This window comes from Mesoplodon mirus (genome assembly GCF_964341445.2).
Source record: "Mesoplodon mirus genome assembly, chromosome: 1".
NCBI classification, from domain to species: domain Eukaryota; kingdom Metazoa; phylum Chordata; class Mammalia; order Artiodactyla; family Ziphiidae; genus Mesoplodon; species Mesoplodon mirus.
In genome coordinates this window covers 88,157,152-88,178,850 of record NC_138976.1, presented here as the reverse complement: position 1 = coordinate 88,178,850, position 21,699 = coordinate 88,157,152, and positions in this window count along the sequence as shown.

Here is a 21,699-nt window from a genome sequence, read left to right as displayed (position 1 = left end):
AGGGCTTCCCTGGTGGCGCAGTGGTTGAGAGTCCGCCTGCCGACGCAGGGGACACGGGTTCGTGCCCCGGTCCGGGAAGATCCCACATGCCACGGAGCGGCTGGGCCCGTGAGCCATGGCCGCTGAGCCTGCGCGTCCGGAGCCTGTGCTCCACAACGGGAGAGGCCACAACAGTGAGAGGCCCGCATACCGCAAAAATAAAATAAAATAAAATAATGTTTACCTCATGACCCTCTCCCCTCCACCCCAATGTAAAGAAGGGAAGGTGCCAAAAAGAAGAATGGGTTAAAATTAAATTGACCACTAATAAAAAAAAAACAAACACTGATTTAAAGTCTCTGCCTGTTTCTCTCTCTGTACACTCACACACACATTTACATTTATATCGTCTTTCTTTTGTGTATAGAACACCAATCTTTTTCTTATTCATCTTCCAAGTATGTGTTTAATCTCTAAAATGAGGAAGGTTGGAAGTTTTTTAACTGAATGCCTTGAGGGAAAGAAAGAAGATTCAGAGAATCTGTTTCCAGGTTTTAAGCAGTGTGTAAGGGAAGACAGGGCAGGAATTAAGTGTGATACAAGGTTAAAAAATGATAATAGCTCTGAGAGAGGCACTCTCTAACTGTAGTTAGTAGTGCTGAATATGGAAATATTTCTTTAGCTGGAAGGTTAGCGATGGCTTTGTGGAGAAGACACCACTTGAGCTTCTCCATTGTGAATAGGAATTAGGTGGCCCTGGGTTGGGAAGGGCAGGGGAAAACCAAAGTATGGGAAAATTAAGCAGATGAGGAAGTATTTGAATGGCTCAAGAATTGCACATAGTTCCATTTGACTACTGTTAATGGTGCACAGAGTTCAACAGCTGGATCGTTAGTGCAAGGCTGGCTCCCAGAGGGTCTTTGATGTCAGGCAGAAGAACCTGGACTTTAATACAAAAGCATTAGGAGGGTTTCAAAAGGTTTTGACAAAAAAAGAAAAATCAGAGCCACTCTAAAGAAAGTCAGTCTGATAGTATTGGAGAAAATTGGTTGGAAAAGGCAGATGCCGGTATCTAACAGTCATTTGGATCATATTGTAAAGGGCTGGGTGAGAGGTACAGAAGGCTTCCCCTTGGTGGTAGGAAAGGAAAGGAGACCCAAGTATGGCATTAATGTACTGAATTTACAGAACTCGTCAACTGGAAGAATTTGAGCAGCTGGGGGAAGGGAGAAACCAAACTCCTGTGGAAGTTTTGAGCTGGGTTAGCCATAGGGATAAAAGTTGCACTGACAGAAATATAGAACATGGAGGAAGAACAGGAGATTCTTTCAGCGGGAAGCTGGGCTTGATGAATTAAAATGTTTATAGGACATTAAGGAAGAATTGTCTTACTTGCTTTGGGATATAGGACTGTAGACTGGGAGGGAAGTCAGGGGTTGAGGTTCAGATTTGGGTGTCTCTGAAATATAAGTGGTAGGTGAGTCACATAATTGGATGAGATTGACAAAGGAGGGAACATAGAAGAGAGACAAGGACAGATCCAAGTACACTGGCATTTAGAGCAGGGATTGACACAGTACAGCCTGTGGGTCATATGTAGCTTACCTCCTTTTTGTGTAAATAAAGTTTTATTGGAACACAGCCATGCTCTTGTATTTACATACTGTCAGTGCTGCATTTGCACTACAAGAACAGAGTCCAGTAGTTGTGAAAGCAGACACTGAGTGGCCCTCAATGTCTAAAATATGTCCTATCTACCCTTTCCAGGAAACACTGACTAACCTCTGATTTAGACAGCGGGGAAAGGAAGGAATTAGAATCCAGAGAAAGGGCTAGTCAAATATTAGAAGTTAAAAAAAAAAGGATGTGTCAAGAAAGGCAAAGACGAGTTTCTGAGGGAAAACTGAAGGAATCAACAATATCAAATCCAGTAACAGCATTTCCCAAAAGATATGCAGAGAAAATGAGTTATAGGTATTTGAAGAGATATTGATCTCCTTAGCCTATCCCAGGCCAGGGTGGGCCTGGCGTGACCAGAGTCTTCAGGATTTCAAGTGGGGTTGCCAGGTTTAGCAAATAATAATACATGACACCCAATTCAATTTGAATTTCATATAAAAAACAAATATATATTTTTAGTACAAGTAAGTTCCCTGCAATGTTTGGGACATGGTTTTTCTTCAAAAATGATTTGTTCTTTATCTGAAATTGAAATTTAACTGGGTGTCCTGCATTTTTTCTGGCAAATTGAGCTCGAGCAACCTCATCCAGGGCTTGCAGGAGACTGCCTGGCGAGGGGGTCTGATCATTAATCCAGTAGTCAAAACAGGTAGCAAAGGTGGTGGGCATAACTGGACATTTGCCATTCTCCTGGGAATCTCTGACCACTGCTAAGAAGGGGCCTTATCATTGAGCAGCTGTCTCACGTGCCATGTCTGAGTTGCTGAAAGGGTTCATGTTCCATGAGCCTAAAGAGGGCGCAGCAGGTCAGGGGTGGGGTCTTCTGACTAGTGTAACTGTCAAGGTCCGCCCTGAACCTCTGATTTCACACCAAAGACTTATCCTTTGTGCAGCTGCTGTTTACTTTTAGTAATGCTGAATTGAGCTAATGATGACAGCTCCAACAATATGTGTGCAGTCTGTAAATAAGAGCTTCACCATTTTCAAATATTTAGAAAGAATTATTTGATTGGATACAAAATATTTCATAAGCTATTTCAATATTACTTACAGAAATGAAAGAAAAGGAAAAGGTACTCTTTTTAAAATTAATTAATTAGTTAATTTTTGGTTGTGTTGTGCCTTCATTGCTGCACACGGGCTTTCTCTAGTTGTGGCGAGTGGGGGCTTGTCTTCGTTGCGGTGTGTGGGCTTCTCATTGCGGTGGCTTCTCTTGTTGCAGAGCAGGGGCTCTAGGCGCACGGGCTTCAGTAGTTGTGGCATGCCGGCTCAGTAGTTGTGGTTCGCGGGCCCTAGAGCGTGGGTTCAGTAGTTGTGGCACACGGGCTTAGTTGCCCCGTGGCACGTGGAATCTTCCAGGTCCAGGGCTTGAACCTGTGTCCCCTGCAATGGCACACGATTCTTAACCACTACGCCACCAGGGAAGTTCCATACTGTTTTTTTAAAAAACAGATTTTTCAACCATTGCACATTTTTGGATGGTGGTAAAATTTGGTTTAAAAAATTTTATTCCCGTATATGAACAAAGTTTCTTGTAGATGGGGATCCACAAGTATTTGAAGGGCTAATTATTAAAGTCTGATAAAAAATTACAAGTAGCCATCTCAAGCAAAAGTCATGATAGAAAAGTTGAAATCAAAAAGGTGATATAAGGAAATCAAACTCAAGTTTCTTAATTAAACATTTTGAAAAGATTGTTTGGAAGTTTCCTGCAAGTCAGTTTTGAATACTGTTGCAGGTTTGGTTCCTCAGAAACAGTCGCAGAAATGGAGTTTGGGGGCAGGGTATTTATTAGGGATCCACCCCTGTGGAGAGAAGTGGGTGGAGGCGGGATTGGGCAGAGGAGATTGTATTATGATGAATTCAGAGTCTGGGCCAAGGTCCCTCTTCCCCCACAGCCAGCTCTGGAGTGTTCAAGGCCCCACAGAGTTGTTCCCTGTTGGGCCAGTATGGTTGGGTCCTTAGACTCTTGCCTGATTGGTTACTCCATACGGGCTGTCCCACAACAGGTGAGTTCTCGGGAAAGGTAAGGTGATCCCTGTAGGGCTGAGGGATTGGAATGTGCATTCCCTGCCCCTACAAACACTACATTGAAACTCTGTTTTATTTTTACTTTCAAATTATTTGATGTGAAGAAAATGTAATGAATTTTTTTCACCATGTCTATACAGAGGGTCCTAAATCCCTTGCCATTTATTCAGTGTGCTGTACAAACATAATCATTTCCTAGGTGTGCCAGTGATACATACATAGCACTGTGGGCTACAGCAGTTGAGAAGGAAAGACCATGAATCATCTTAGTTTTTATCCTTTCAGTGTCTTGCTAGAAGTAGATATGACTTGGAGTGCATACTTTTGATCTCATAGAAATATGAATATCAAAGGACCCTTGCTGTTTGTTTTGGTGTTATTCTGATACTTAAAAGCCACTAGTGACACGTATATTCATGGCTTCCTCTTACTTCGGTGGTTCTTGGCAGTAGCAAAAAGTGTTAAAAACAGTTAAGTCTCAAATGAAAGCCACAGGTTTCCAGTATTACTCTTACTTGGCTGCAACTTTTACTGGGTTTATGTAAGTCTGACCTGCTATTATTCAAAGCATTTTTCTCATCACCTGTGTTTTAGAATCTGACACCTGGATATTGAAAAGTGTCAGTTGTTTTAAGATTGTAAATCATTATTTTCTAAACATGCATAAATATCAAAATTACCTTGGTGTGTGTGCGTATGTGTGACCTGTTAAACGGTTGGAACCTGTTCGAAGAAGGTCATAAGTGACAATCATAGAGCATTTACCTCCCTATCCCCTCCCCCTCCCCAGATTTATTAAATTAGGATCTCCAGGATGAAACTTGTATTTTTATCAAATGCCCAGATTTGGAAAACGCTGACCTAGTGTGGCATTTAAAGCTTTTTATAGTCTTTCTTATCCTGTGCGTCCGGCCAGATTTCCCACCGTTTACCTTTCATGCATTCCTTACTAGCAAATCGAGCTGCTCACCACATAGGGCATTTGGGGGCTGAGCTGGGACTTGGGCAGAGGGCATCCCTCTACGAGACAGGCAGGAGGAAAGGGCATCTCACTTTGGTCATCCTCCCAGCCTCTCAGGTCCTGGAGAGTTCTGCATAGGGCAAGCTGATGTTTCTAGTTTATTGAGTCCCATGACTCATGTGTTTCCGGGTGGTGGTTCTTTTTAGGGTGTTTATTTTTATTTTTAATAAAGAATTCTGTTTCATAGTCGTAGGTTTGAGGACTTTTAGCAAACTGATCCATGCTCTTTTGTTTGTTCTTTATCTGCTATTCTTAGCTCATTTCAGCACTTTGCTAACTTTTCAAGTTTCCTGCATCTAGTATCTTCCTGTATTTTCTGAAAATTGTATTTATGTTATCTTCTAATTCTTGTCCCTAATGTTTTATCCTGTTAACTCTCATTAGCTTCTTTGTTTTTTATTTTGTCAGTTTTACCTTTTATCATTTATATTAATTGCTCATTTTTATTTATAATTCAAAACCTCTTCTCTTCCTAACTTCTTACTTTGAAATCTAGGTTTATTTTTATGAATTTATATTGTCCTTACTATGAACTTATTTTGAATTTTTTTTTTTTTTTTTTTTTTTTTTGCGGTTCGCGGGCCTCTCACTGCTGTGGCCTCTCCCGTTGCGGAGCACAGGCTCCGGACGCGCAGGCTCAGCGGCCATGGCTCACGGGCCCAGCAGCTCCGCGGCATGTGGGATCTTCCCGGAAAGGGGCACGAACCCGTGTCCCCTGCATCGGCAGGCGGACTCTCAACCACTGCGCCACCAGGGAAGCCCTATATTTCCTTTTTTACTACATAATTTTTATCCATGCATAATTTAAAAAATACCTATTATGTACTTTTTTTAAACATCTTTATTGGAGTATAATTGCTTTACAATGGTGTGTTAGTTTCTGCTTTATAACAAGGTGAATCAGCTATACATATACATATATCCCCATATCTCCTCCCTCTTGTGTCTACCTCCCTCCCACCCTCCCTATCCTACCCCTGTAGGTGGTCACAAAGCACCGAGCTGATCTCCCTGTGCTATGTGGCTGCTTCCCACTAGCTATCTGTTTTACATTTGGTAGTGTAAATATGTCCATGCCACTCTCTCACTTTGTCCCAGCTTACCCTTCCCCCTCCCTGTGTCAAGTCCATTCTCTATGTCTGCATCTTTATTCCTGTCCTGCCCCTAGGTTCTTCAGAACCTTTTTTTTTTTTTTTTTTTTTTTTTTAGATTCCATATATATGTGTTAGCACACGGTATTTGTTTTTCTCTTTCTGACTTACTTCACTCTGTATGACAGACTCCAGGTCCATCCACCTCACTACAAATAACTCAATTTCGTTTCTTTTTATGGCTGAGTAATATTCCATTGTATATATGTGCCATATCTTCTTTATCCATTCATCTGTCAATGGACACTTAGGTTGCTTCCATGCCCTGGCTGTTGTAAATAGAGCTGCAGTGAACATTGTGGTATGTGACTCTATTATGTACTTTTAATAACAACTTTCATTAGATTTTTGTAGTTGTTGTTTTAGGTTAGTCCTTGATTTTTGTATAATGGTTGGCAAGAATGGATGCAGCAGAGGGGAAGCTCATCATAAGCAGGGGAAACCCTGTTCACCGCCCCCTACACACATTTAATCTCAGATTGTAAGAAGATATATATGAGAAGCCTTCCAACATCAGTAATGATTTTATCTGGAGAAAAGCATACTTGTTCCATGAGAATATTTCTTTTGACATCATGCACTATTCAGTCTTAATATGCTTGTTATATAATCCATTCTATAGCCGTGAGGTTTGTACTCTTTACATTACTCCACTTTTCTTAGAGACAGTCTTAAGACTGCTCATTTGGCTGATTAAACTGTGACAGTCTTAAGACTGCTCATTTGGCTGATTAAATTAGTGTGTTTAACTTGAACCCCAAAGTCAGTAGACACCTCCACTTTTTAGGACTGGTATAATATGTGCTATATTCTTGACTCTGGGTGAGGGCGATTTGCCAGATATGGGGAAACATGCCAAAGAGACATCATGCCAAACACCTCCAATGGTTAAGATATTTTAAACTTATTTATTTTTAAAGATTTTTTTTTTGATGTGGACCACTTTTTAAAGCCTTTACTGAATTTGTTACAATATTGCTTCTGTTTTATGTTTTTTTTGTTTTTTGGCTGCGAGGCATGTGGGATCTTAGCTCCCTGACCAGGGACCGAACCTGCACCCCCTGCGCTGGAAGGCAAAGTCCTAACCATTGGACCGCCAGGGAAGTCCCGGTTAAGATTTTAGATTAGCCAATGTTTCATTGTTCTAGAGCTGGCAAATGCCTTGAAGTGGACCTAAGTTTCCTTTCTGGGATGTTGCTAGAGGCAGTATAAAAGCCCAAGCTTTTCTGATGGGTTTAATATCCAGTCTGCAGAAGAAATGCATTTTATTTTTTTAATATTTGAAATATTTTTCGTCTCCTTATTTTAAAGCAACAAACCAAAAGCTTTGAACAGGTTGTAGTGGATTGGCTGCCCAGTGTGGGTTGTGTGAAGAGGACCTGGTTTTCCCAGTTCTGCCTCAGTTAGCTTCAGGTTCGGTGTGATTTGCTTCAACATATTTATCTTTATTGAGGCACATGCTTTCTGCTTGGATATCAGTTTTCATTTTGAAAATCTTCTTTAACTTGGATTTACTCAAAGCATTTCATTTTGTCCTAGGGACCCGTAGCCGAGATTGAAAATAAAATTGCTAGAAATCTTTGTGGAATGATTGAGAAGTGGCATGATTGGTTTTCTGTAGACCAGGGCTCAGCAAACTGTTGCTGTAAAGGGTCAGATAGTAAACATTTTAATTTTTGAAGGCCATGAAGTCTATTGCAATTATTTAACTCTGCCCTTAAAGCAGAAAAGCAGCCATAGACAGGCAATATGTAAATGAATGGGTACTTCTATGTTCCAGTATAACTATTTACAGAAGCAAAGGTGGATTAGGCCTGCTGGTTTTATTTTGCTTAGGCATAGTTTGCTGACCCCTGATGTAGACCATTGCTTTAGGTAAAGATGTGTCACTTAATTAGAAACTTTTGCACAACTCTGAAGGATTAAGGATGGCTACAGATTTTTGCTACTTATGCCACTGAGAGATGGGGACTAATTCTCCTCCTCTTGAATCTTCCATTTGTACTCCTGTCTCCTTCATGGTCATAAAACTTTCTTGGGAGAGGGGATTTATGGCAGTCCTCATTTCTCAGAAGTTTCTACTTTTAGTCAGATAAGGGAAACTGCAGGAAGACTCCTTTCTGTATCTCTTGATTCTCAGTTGCCTTCAACTCAAAATAATCTATATGTAAAGGTGCCATATTTAGGGGTAGCATATTCTGATCCCCTTCACTAGTAGTCTTCTTTCCTGCTTTCTGCTTTTTCACAGCATTACAGATTTATTTTTTAATGTGTTTATTTTTCTTTATTGAGTCTGTCATACTAGATTGTAAACTCCACGAAGGCAGAGATTTGTTTTTTTCCTACTAGCCTGGCACATGTGAGGTACTCAATAAACCTTTATTTTTAAATGCATAAATCTTCTAATTCCTGTTTTATTAATTTCATGCATATTTATTTGAATTACCTCTAGTATTTTAGAGAATGAGTTGATGTATGAATAACAAATAAATGAATTTACAGCTTTCTTCTATTAAGTATCTCTTATTTCTCTGTTGCAGACATTTTTGCAAGGTAGGAGTATTTTCCCTTCTCTTCCTATCACCTCTGTTTCTGGACCTCTAAATGCTTATCACTAGAGTGAATACCACCTCCTCCTTGAACTTGACTCTGATTCATTTCAAGAATCCTTTACATCTTTCCCTTGTGCTCTCAGGAAATATTCCCCCCCACACCCCGGAGCCATGGAAAAATCTCATTTATATCCCACCTTCTAAAAAATCTGTGTTAAAAATCATTTATCAACACCTCTTATTTCCCTTACTGCAGTAGTATATGACTTGAAGGTAAAAACCTCTATCTATGGGAAGGTTTTACAGCCATGAAGGAGATGGAAAGTTGGCACCAAGATAGACATGCACGAACAAACCTTACCAAAATGACCTGTATCTTCCATCAGTTTCCCCCATATACTTACCTTCCCATAGTCTGCCACCCTTGGAAGCCTGAAACCCTTTTCATTTTGTGTTGTCTCATTTCCACAATTTGTGTGTGTATGTGTGTGTGTGTGTGTGTGTGTGTGTGTATGAAAACTGGAAAAAATGCAGGCATGTATTAATAAATGCAAAACAGGGTCTTGAAAATAGGCTGAAAATTTGTTGGCTTTTCAGTATACTTTATTTCTTGTTGCCTCTACATTTATTCCTTTCTGGTACTCCAAGATATGAAAATCATCTTCCAAGAAATAGCGTAAAAAATACTTCAGTGAAAAATTTATGCAAATTAGGCCAAAGAATAAAGGGTTAAAAAAAAATCCTAGCATCCTCATTTACTTTCTTATCTACTCTGATATTTTGTGGACCTGCTGGTTGATTTCCGATAGGTTCATCCTGATGTTTTTTTTTTTTTTGGTCAAACTCAAATAGTTTTTATTTTATGAGCATATGGAATGGCGCTCTTGCACTGTAGATATTCATTCCACAACCTTACCATGGCACAGATATTTTCTGCGATAAGATTGTGTTCTACAGTGGATCTGATTGTTAAAAATTTTTCGTAGATCTATGCTAAATCTGGGGAAAGTGTAAATCATTATCAAAAATTAATTTTCTCCTTTGTGTGAAAAAAATATGAAATCATTATAATTCCAATGGTGTTGTGTTATCAGTGTCAATAGAAAAATCATTATTGAGATTACTTTAAATTCATTAACAAAAGGAATTTTATTATGAAGATAGTCTCGTCTTAGCCATATTGAAAATAATGTACCCATGCTTTTATTCTCTAATTAGAGTTTTAACCACCAATGCAGGCAGGTTGGAGAAAGCAATATCAAGAAAAGAAAGAGGGGATAAAAACTTAATATTAATCTCTGAGCCAAAATATTAAAAATAATCTGAAATAAATGAGGTTTTGAACCTTCTGAAATTAAACTAAAACAGAATGTTAAAATCATTTATATTGTGCAACTTTTTGAGCCTGACTTCCATTTGTACTCTCCTGACAGCATAAGTGTATAGCTAGGAGTGAGAGAACTAAGGTGTCACCCACAGGAGAATTCTGGGACCATGGATACCGGAGCATGTGGTCTTTTACTGACAATGTTTTATGCTGAATTCAGAATTTACCAGGGCTGGAAAACAACAGATACTTTCCATGGACTTCCTCATTGGGAACCTTATAGCAATGGTCATTCATTGTCAGTCAGACAGTCCACAAGTATTATTTAGCCTTCATTTGCCTGAAGAACCCCATGCTTGATATGATACTTCAGGCTGCTTGAGTACAAAAGGAATTGGAGTTACTTCCTTGAGGAGTTTACAGTCTTCTTAAGGACCTAGAAACTAATGAAAAACTCTGGGGACGGTGATGGGTTAAGGAAAAGCCAAAAAGACCCTAGAGATGAGGTGACATTTAAACCAAAGAACAGAAGGAAGTAATCAATTGGGGCAGGTGCAGAAGGGGAGAAAAAATATTTTGGGTTAATGGTCTGGTACTTAGTAAAGCATAGGAAGTAAATATGTATTATTTGTATCCCACTGTATTTCACATTGCGTTGAACAATGCTCCTAGGAACAACTGTAATATGGTAATTGTTTTTTGGAAAAACTAAAGAATTCGTGAAAATTAAAATGTGGATAAAATAATAGATGAGTGCAAGTTTGAGGTTAGAACAAAGAAAGCTGCCAAGTGCAAGGCAACCTCTGTTCATAGGGAGATCAGCCAACTCTCCAGAAATAAGCCAACAAAACCCCCAGAAACCCAGAAAAAGAAGAGGCTTTGAGTGGTTGCAGTAGTTGTCAGAAAAGCACAGCACTAAAGTCTTTCCATTTCACATCTTGTGAAAACCTTCCCCGTATGTTCTGTATGATATGATAGCCGCTTGCCACATGTGACTATCGAGTACTTGAAATGTGACTAGTCTGGATGAGTCATCATGTAAAACACACACTGCTTTGAAGACTATGGAAAAATGACTGAAAAATATCTCATTAAAAGTTTTATAATGATTATATGTTGAAATGATAGCATTTTGGATATATTGGGTTAAATTATTAAAATTAATTTCTACTGTTTCCTTTTACTTTTTTAAGTAGCTAGTAGAAAATTTTAAATTCCATATTTGGCTCACATCATATCTTTACTGGACAGTACTGCTTCAGACTCTCTTATGACCTATTTTATCCTTATTCTTCACACAAATCTAACATGTTCATACATATTTAAAAATTGCCCAGCAATTAGAATCATCAAAAAAAGAAGGTGGTATTGGGATAAGTATAGTGTTGGGGGTCTGGTAGAGACTTCCATGTTGATAGTAGTGATAATTTATTGTTCTTGAGAAGTTTATAATCGGTCAATGAGATGAAACCTAAAGATTTGAGGGCACTGTGTTATTTAGGTACTGCTACAATAAAGTTGCGTTAATAACCCCCAATCCAATGGCTTCTAAATATAATCATTTATTTTTAATTTACCCTTCTGCATGTTGGTTTGGGTTCAGCTGACCTAAGCCATGTTTGGCTCCAAGGTGCTGGTTGGGTAAAGGTTTGCTCCTTGTTTATCTTGTCCTCACTGGACTAGTGGCTACCTGGATCTTTTTCTTTACAGAGTACAAGTGAGCAGGTTGAGCTGCACTAGTCCATTTCAAACCTCTGCTTGCAGAATTCTGCTAATATCCCACTAGCCAAAGAAGATCATGTGGTGACATTGAAAGTCACAGGGTGGGAAGTACCTCCACCACCGTGAGGCCGTGGCAGGGACATGTGTGCATATCCTCTAGTGAAGACTTGAGACAAAGAATATAAGCTACCTTAAGCACCTATACAGCAATACACAAACAGGCAGCTGATACTTGGGCAGTGAAAGAAAATAGAAAATCATTAAAAAACAGACACCAAAGCAAACTAAGAAGACAATTCTAGAGCTACTTGGTATAAACATAAATAGTTCTGAATACCTCAGGAGCATCTGAAACCTTACAATAATACTTTCTGTTTTTATTGATAGTCTTTTAAATGTTTTAATAGGCCCAGCACAGGAATGGATCATGTGACCAAGACCTAATCAATCACTATATCATGTCTTCTAGTTATCTTTTTTTTTTTTTTTTAATGATATAAGCACTGTCTTTATAGTCTTAATGAGCATTTCTGGGAAGAAAACATATTGCTCTGCTTTTCAGATTAACACACTATAGCCTCAGAGGAGTTAAGAAACATGTTCAGGGTCACAAAGCCACAGGGAGTTCCAGAATGCCACTCAGGTCTGTACGGCTCTGAATCCTGTATTCTTTGTTTTCCAACATTGTTTCTATGAAAATGAAGAAGTAAGTAGTCGGAGCTAACCTATATTGTCATATTAATTGGTGTTCCTAGTGATGACCTTGTTTTTAGGAAAAGATTAAATTATATTTTCTATGGGTAAAGCATACTTTGGAAAGATTTTTAAAGGGAATCAGGCTGTGCCATGCCAAACAGGCCACTTTGGCATATGGATTATTTGTGCTGAAGACAATTGAGAAACAACAGATGCAGGAAGAGTTCTCTGCCCTCCCCTTTTCTGCCTAAAAGCAGGACATAAATTTCCCTTTATAAAAGTGTTCTTCCCCTGTACCAAGAAAAGGAGCGTGAGTCTTACCACAGAGGCAGATAGTCAGCACTGAGATGACTATGCATAAACAAACTTCACTAAAATAACCCTACCTTCCATTAGTTTCCCCAATACATTTTCTAGCCACTTTCCCACGATATATCATCCTTTGAAGCCCAAACCCCCTTTCCTTTGTTAGAATGGTATATAAGCTTCTGAGTTTAGTGGCTTTGAGTTTCACTTCTTTTCTGGGGACTCCTGTACATATAGTACATTAATAAAAATTGTGTGCCTTTTCTCTTGTTAATCTCTCTTTTCTTTTTTCTTTTTAATGTTTCCATGTTTTACTTATACTCAAACCAGAATTATAATTTTATTTCCCTGGCTTTAATGGAAGCAAACTCATGAATAATATTTTCAAAACCTGCTTCTTTGCTTAGTTCATTTTCTATTGATAGATTGAATGTTTGACAATTTCTCTTGACCAAGTGACATTCTTAAGTAATTTTTAAATGCAGCTTACTGAGACTTCTATTGCAGGATGCCACCATAACTAGTATAGCTAAAAATTTTTTCAAGGCTATTCCCAAATTTGGATACGATTCCACTAAGCAAAATTTGTGAATCAATTTTACAAGATCCAAACACAATGCTGATTTTATATTACAAAGCATCAATGTTGCATGTTTCTTAAAACCATCAGTTGGAATTTCTATATGACTTTAAATTTCAGAATATGTAACAGGCAAGTCAGTGGCTGCTTTTGACAAATCAGATGTATTCATAGAACGTAACTTTTCTCCAGTTAAAAATTCAAAATCTGAAGACTCTTTGTTTAAGTTTTTATACCTCCATTCCAAACGTGAAATTAGGACACCTATAATCTGCTTAGTTTCTATTTGATATGCACTTTCCCATAATAACTGATATTCCCATTAGGTGGTTTGTATATTTCCAATTTCTCTCTCTCCTTTTGTTGGTCCGAAAATGTATTTACTTTCCTTTTTTTTTTAACATCTTTATTGGAGTATAATTGCTTTACAATGGTGTGTTAGTTTCTGCTTTATAACAAAGTGAACCAGTTATATATATACACATATCCCCATATCTCTTCCCTTTTGCGTCTCCCTCCCTCTCACCCTCCCTATCCCACCCCTCTAGGTGGTCACAAAGCACCGAGCTGATCTCCCTGTGCTATGCGACTGCTTCCCACTAGCTATCTATTTTACATTTGGTAGTGTATATATGTCCATGCCACTCTCTCACTTTGTCCCAGCTTACCCTTCGCCCTCCCTGTATCCTCAAGTCCATTCTCTAGTAGGTCTGCGTCTTTATTCCCGTCTTGCCCCTAGGTTCTTCATGCCCATTTTTTTGTTTTGTTTTTTAGATTCCATACATATGTGTTAGCATATGGTATTTGTTTTTCTCTTTCTGACTTACTTCACTCTGTATGACAGACTCTAGGTCCATCCACCTCACTACAGATAACTCAATTTCGTTTCTTTTTATGGTTGAATCTCTCTTTTCTTAGTCTAATTCACAGGTCCCCAGTCAGTGAACATAAGAGAGTAGTGCCACAGTTTTTCCTCCCTGGCGTTTTCTTCTCAGGAAGTTAAAATAACATTCATTTTTATTTCTGCTTAAAAGAATAAGATTTGATATAATTTGTGTATTCCTTTGGGGTCCTTTTTCCCTTGGTATAGCACAGAAATGATTTTTCTAATTGTTTAATAAAAAAATTAATTTAGAAATTTCAGTTCTGTGACCTCCCATCTCCCAGGTCACCATAAAAATGAGTTGTCTATAAAGCTGTGTAGGTGTTGAGTAAAGTAGCTATGGTAGGTATTAATTAGTAAAGAGATTCTGGGAGGAGATAAGTTTTTTGTTTATTTGAGAGTTTGTTTTCCTAGAGAGAAAGGACAGGGACTGATAGGGAGGAAGAAGAAGGAATATCTTGCTTATAGAAATATGTAAGTGGGAAGTGAGTTCTGTTTGGAGATGTCAAGATCACCTGTTTTGAGCAAGGAACCCTGTTTTGGATTTTTGAGACAAGAATTAGTGAAATGGTAGAGACATAACCTTAACTCCCACTTACCTTGAGATGGCCCAAATTTGGATCACTCTTAGAGCATTTTGGGATTCCCTAAGGATCTGATGGACTTCAGGTTCTTTATCATGTGGCATTAGAATAAAGACAGGCAGTGCCTTTACTTCCTTGGCTTGTGACAGGAGTAATATGGAAACAGTTCCAGGCACTAGAACGTGGGAACTCACGAAAAAACAACAGGCCTGGTGCATCTCCTTCCATTCCCACTAAGGTGTTTATAGACATGCTGAGGTCCACTTTTGAGATCCGGGAAAAATGGCTCTGCTCTCCCTTGTTTTTCTTTCTTCCTCTGTTTTTGTCTACTTATGACCCAGTACCATGAAGGAAATGAGGCACTGTACTCTTATAGAATAAGATGAGATGAAGTTGGGCCATGAAGGAGGAAGTAGGCCCTCCCCTGCCAAAGGTCACCCATAGCATCTATTGACTTTTCCTAGAAATATGCCACCTGCTGCCCCCCACTTCTTACTGTATTCATTTTTTATCAGACTGCTATTCTTTTCTCCCTATTTCTCTTTTTAAAGATAGAGCCAGTGTTTTTCTCCGGTGATGCATATAGGGTCAAAGATGTGAAATCTTAAAACCAAAAAAGGTATATATATATTTGGTTTTAAATCCAATGTAACTGTGGAAATGCCTGCTTTTTAAAAATGAATAAGAGAATAATAGGAACGGAAACCCAGGCAACAACATAGGGTCAGAGTTTGGTTAAGCATTGTGTTTTTAAAGGAATAGTGAGCTGTTGTTGACTGAGTTTCTAGAGGCATTGGGTCCTTCAGGGACTTGCCTCTGGATACTCTGAATTTTTAGTTTAGCACATTTTTTTATACTATTGTTTAGTTATTGTAGAAATGATGGCTGAAGGGAAAGAAGGGAGGTTGGATGTGAAAACCTGACTGAATGTGACTGACACAGAAAAAGCAGCTCCTCTAAGCAGATGTTTTCATGCCAGCATCTCAAACTTGCTCTCATACAGATGCTTTTTTTTTTGAACTGCTGACCAATTTATTTTTGTAACCTGTGTCCAATAAACTTCACTTTTTTTTGATATAGATCTATGAGTTTTAACGAATGCAGAGTTGTAAAAGTATCACCATGAAATAGATACAGAACTGTTTCTTCACCCCTAAAATTCTTTTGTGCTATTTTCCTGGTAATCAACCCTTTCTCCACCCCCTACCACTGATCTCTTTTCTCTCCCTATAGTATTGCCTTTTCCAAAATGTCATACAAACATAATTGTAAAGTATGTACCATTTTGAATTTAGCTTCCTTCACTTAACATAATACATTCATGCTTCACCCACTGGTTGCATACATCAGTAGTTCATTTTTTAAAAAAAATTTATTGGAGTATAGTTGATTTACAATGTTGTGTTAGTTTCTGCTGTACAGCAAAGTGAATCAGTTATATGTATACAAATATCCACTCACTTTTAGATTCTTTTCCCATATAGATCATTGCAGAGTTCCCTGTGCTATAGAGTAAGTCCTTATTAGTTATCTATTTTATATATGGTAATGTGTATATGTCAATCCCAATCTCCCAATTTATTCCTCTCATTATTTTTGATGGGTAGTATTCCATTGAGTTCCATACTATCCAGTTAATTTATTCATTTGCCAGTTGAAGAACATTCAGGATGTTTTCAGTGTTTGCAATTATGATTAAACCTGCCATAAACATTTGCATACAGGTTTTTCTGTATCCGTTTTCATTTTTCTTCAGTAAAATATCTGGAAGTGGGATTGCTAGGTTATTAGATTTCTCTTGCTGTAACTAATTACTACAAATTTAGTCTCTTAAAACAACATAATGACATAGATTTATTCTCTTACAGTTCTGGAGGTCAGAAGTCTAGACTGGGTTGGCAGGGCTGTGTTTCTTCCAGAGGCTCTAGGGAAGAATCCACTTCCTTGCCTATTCCAGCTTCTAGAACCCAACCATCTTCCTTAGCCAGTGGTCCTGCATCATTCTGACCTCTGCTTCTGTGGTCACATCTCCTTCTGTGACTCTGTACTTGCCTCCCTTATAATTACAGTGGGCCCACGTGGGTAATCTCCCCATCTCAAGATCCTTAACTTAATCACAGCTTCAAGTTTCCTTCCAAGTCCTTTTTTTACCAGATAAGGTAATATACTCACAGGTTCTGGGAATTTGCATGTGGATGTCTTTGGAGTGGGGCAGGGGTGGGGCATTATCCTGCTTACCAAAACTGGGACATATAACAAGTATATATTTAACTTTATAAGAAATAGCCAAAATGATGCTTTCAAAAGTATTATCGTGCTATAAAGTTTTGCTAATATTTCCAGTTGGGTTAATAATATAGTGAGCTTGTTAATCAGGGTATGTTTCTGCGTCTGTTTGAATTTTTCTGCTGTATGTCAGAGAAAACCTAACACAAATTGGCTTACAGAAAAAGGAAAGTTATTGGCTTACATAAATAAAAGGTCTAAGGCTGAAGTTTTGCTCTTGGCATTTCTGAATTCAGGACTCAAACATTGTCGTCATTATTTAGTTTTTCTCTCTCTATTGGATTTGCATCATTTACAGGCTCCATGCAGTGGCAAGGAGATGACAGTAGCTCCAGATCTTATATTCTCTTTGGCTCAAGTCCCAGGGAACAAATGCCCAATTATGTCTCAGTATTTTCAGCAAAAGTCTAGCTGCTTCTTATTGTTGCCAGTGGATCACATGACAATCCTGTGAACCAATCACTGTGGCCAGAGGATAGGATATGCAGACTGGTCTTGGTTACATGATCTACTCTGGAGCAGGGCAAGGAGCTTAATCTAAGGACTGTGGACTGAAAATGAGAGAGGGATGGAGCCCAAACATAAAACAGAGGCTCTTTCTTGAAGAAGATATGGATGTTGGAGACACATTCTACAGATGTCCATTTTAATTTCTTGAACTTTAAATAGAGCTCTAGAATTAATTCTCCTCTAAGGAGGTTACTCTTTTGAGTATAACACACTTTTTCCAAATAAGGAAAGTAAGGAACCATGTTCCTTACTATAAGGGATTGCTTATAGACTCAACAGGGAGACAGGGAACTAGGGCTGTGCTAAAACCAACCTGTGCTGGCTCACACGCACACCTCTTGTATGGATCTCTTCCCAATGCTACATCTGGTCATTTCATGTTGATAGCTTGAAATAGGCCATGGTGAAGTATTTACACCACAGAAATTGGCAAATGATACATATCAGGGCTTTATCCTCTAGAGTGCAGGTTGCTAAATATTTACCAGTACATCACTGCTGGCAGCCAATAGATAACTGTATACAATAAATATGATAGCACTGTGTGACAATTTTAAATTAATTCAGGCTTTAATTGCAACAGGAGTTGAGAGAAGGGAAGTATCACTGTGTGTGTGTGTATGTATGTGTATGTATGTATGTGTCCCCCTGTCCCCCCCCCCAAAAAAAAAGACTTCATGGAGAAGAGGAGAGCTTGAGTTGGACATTGCATTGGAGAGAATACACTTAAGTTTGAGTCTGTGGCTTGTGCTTTCATGGTTTGTACTTTGGTCTCCTTTCCAAGAAAACTTTTCATTTTTCACAAAATATTCTGTTTTCTTCTAAAAACATCATAGTTTCTTAAATTAACTTTTGGGTATGGTGTGAGCTAGAGGCCGAGGTTGGGTTTTTTTTCTCCAATGCCTTGAGAATATCAAGAACTCTCTTCTGACTATCATCAAGACATTATCACTGAATACTGCATATTCCCCATTCCTTCTTTTCTCTGGTTCTCAATTCCCAGCACTAGTTCTTTTAAATTCGTGAGGCTTCAGCCTACATAAGAACAGAGGTATAATGTTCAAAACCACCTGCGAGTCTGGTCTGACGGGGAGTCTTGCTCTGTAGTCTGTTCTACCACAAGCTGCTCTGATGCTAGATCATTGATCTGGGCACCATTTTCCCCATGAGGAACATGTAGGCGCTCCTGAAATGTTAGCTGAACAAGAAGCATTCATTTTAACTTCAGCAGGTTCTATGCAGATGTTCAATGTTTTTAATATATCTTGCTCTCACTCCTGCTGCACCAAAACCCTACCTCAGTTCCTCAGGTTGTCATCCGCGGGTTTATTCCACCCCTTCTCTTCATGGGGTCAGCTGAAGATGAAAGATGATTTTCTTCCCATGAAGAACTTCAGTGTCTTGAGCCTCATAATTTCTTGTGTAATTTCCTCTCAGTTCTCTCTTAGGGCACAGACTCCAAGAGCTGATTGATGTGGATGAGTTTCCTGCAGTTGAGATGCTCACTAACAATTTGCTGCCCAGCTCTACCATATTCTTTTCACTTGAGTTTTCAGGGAAAAAGATCTTTTTCTTGAGCTTACTTGCATTCTAATGGTTTCTTTCTGGTGAAGCCTATTTGAAAAAATAATTTCATGGTTAGAATAAAAATGCACATTTTAATTTAAAACACAGGTCTATTTTTCCTGCTTATGAGCCCACTTTTACATGCTAGAGTTCTAGATAGGTCTGGGGGGACATTTTGAAGACAAGTTGTAGGCATTTGGCATCTTAAGGGATAAAATAAGAGTAGTCTTTGAGAAGATTTAGCCTTCATTTTATGTACTTTCAGGCCACATACTGCAGTTTATATGAAAGTTCAGTGAAAACATTAAGTGCTGGCACTAAGGGTTTTTAAGGATGTTTTTCAAGGAAGGTTAAAAACACCATTGCTTAGAGTGATTTAATAGTAGAATAACCATTTGTGTGAAGTGGATTAAAAGCTTTTGGTCTGGAGTTGAGCAAAGATGTTCAGAGGAGAGAAATCATGGAATAGGGGAATAGGCCTAATTTTTCAAGCCATATAAATCTAAGTCTGAATTCTGACTTTTGACGTTGCTTGTGACGTAACTTTGTGCATTTGACTTACACTCTTTGGGTCTCAGACTTTGTCAGATGGACATACTGAAGCTACCTCAAGGTGTCATTATTATGAATGAAATGAATGAGTGAAATAAAGTTATGTGAAGTTGTTAGCCTGTTGCCTGGTACTCAACAAATGTTGCTCAGTATCCTTTTTCCTTAAGAGGAAGACAGAATAGGTATGGGAGAAGTTTGGAAAAATTCCCTAACAGGGCTTGTTATGCCCTAATAGGACTAAGTAACACTTTTTTTTCTTTTGGGGGAACTGATGGGACTAATGTTATGATGCCTCTTCCATCTGCCCAGTCATGGAGGGAATAACACATGCTGTGATGCTCAGGGATGCTTAGACTATGGAAAAGTCTCATAGAGGGTGAAAGTAGGCCAGGCTAAATGTAGATATATTGGCATATTGGCATTAAATTTTAGAGGATAAATACTATGTGAAATTCTCTCTTTGTGTTTAAACTTTCCATGTCATTACAATCAAACAACTCAAAGAAAGACCTGACAGAGAAAGAAGAAACCCAAAGTTTCGGAAGACCTGAAAAAAGGCCCCCCGCTTTACAAAGAAATCCTATCTATAGCAGACCCAATGGATCTGCTTGAACAAATTTGGTTACAAGGAGTAGACCACCCTTAAGGCATCCTATTTCATTTCTGAACAGTCGTAACTATTAGAAATGCCTTTATATTTAGTCAAACCCAATACCTTTGTGCTGCAATGTTTGTAGCACGTTTGCACAATGTGCTGCAAATGTGCAGCAAATGTGCACAGTGTTTGCACACAACCCCTTTGTGCTGCATTTCAGTACTAGAGTCAATTTCAACTGTCTTCTATTTCTTTTTCTCCCCAAGTTTTACTGAGATATGATTGACATACAACATTGCATTAGTTAAGGGGTACAACATAGTGAATACTATATATATAATATATATATAAATGATTAAAACAGTTTAGTTAGCATTCGTCACCTCACAGACTTATAATTTTTTCCTTGTGATGAGAACTTTTAAGATCTACTCTCAGCAACTTAAAAATACAGAATACAGTATTATTAACTAAATTCACCACGCTGTACATTACATCCCCAGAACTTATTTATCTTATACCTGGAAGTTTGTACCTTTTGCTCACCTTCACCCATTTTGCCCACCCCTCCACCCCCCACCTCTTGCAACTACCAATCCTCTGTGTAATTGGGTTCATTTTTTTTTAGATTCCACGTATTAAGTGAGATCATACAGGATTTGTCTTTCTCTGACTTATCTCACTTAGCATAATGCCCTCAAAGGGCATCCATGTCACAAATGGCAGGATTTCATTCTTTTCTATGGCTGAATAATATTCCACTATATATATATGTATATGTGTATAATATATATTTTAATATAATATAATATATATATAACATTTTCTTTGTTTATCCCTTGATGGACACTTTAAGTTGTTTGCATATATGGCTATGGTAAATAATGCTGTGATGAACATGGGGGTGCAGATATCTTTTTGAGACTGTGATTTCATTTTCCTTCTGATAAATACCCAGAAATAGAATTTCTGGATCATATGGTAGTTCTATTTTTAATTTTTTGAAGAACCTCCATACGATTTTCCATAGTGGCTGCACCAATTTACATTCCCGCTAGCAGTGCACAAGTGTTCTCTTTTTTCCACATCCTCATCATCACTTGTTATTTCTTGTCTTTTGATAATAGCCATTCTAACAGGTATAAGGTGATAGCTCATTGTAATTTGATTTGCATTTTCCTGATGATTAGTGATGTTGAGCACCTTTTCATGTAATACCTTGATCACATTTCATGGCCATATGTATGTTTTCCTTCAAAAGGTATCTATTCAGTTTCTTTGCCCATTTTTCAGGCAGATTGTTTGTTTCATTTTTTGCTGTTGAGTTGTATGTCTTCTTTATTTATTTTACATATTAACCAGAGATATGACTTGCAAATATTTTCTTCCATTCCATAGGTTGCCTTTTCATTTTGTTGATAGTTTCCTTTGCTGTGCAGAAGCTTCTCAGTTTGATGTAGTCCCATTTGTTTATTTTTGCTTTTGTCACCTCAACTGTCTTGTATTTCTTCAGAGGAGTACCCAGTGAATGTTTGTAGGCTTAATTCCCCTTTGCATGCACCAGAAAGAACTCTTTCATGACTATGGGCTGTTGTCCTGAGCAACAGTGTTGTACAGAGTGTTTTGCAATTAATGTGAGTATGAGGCTGGGGCAGAGGGATAACGAGGCAGCCCTGGG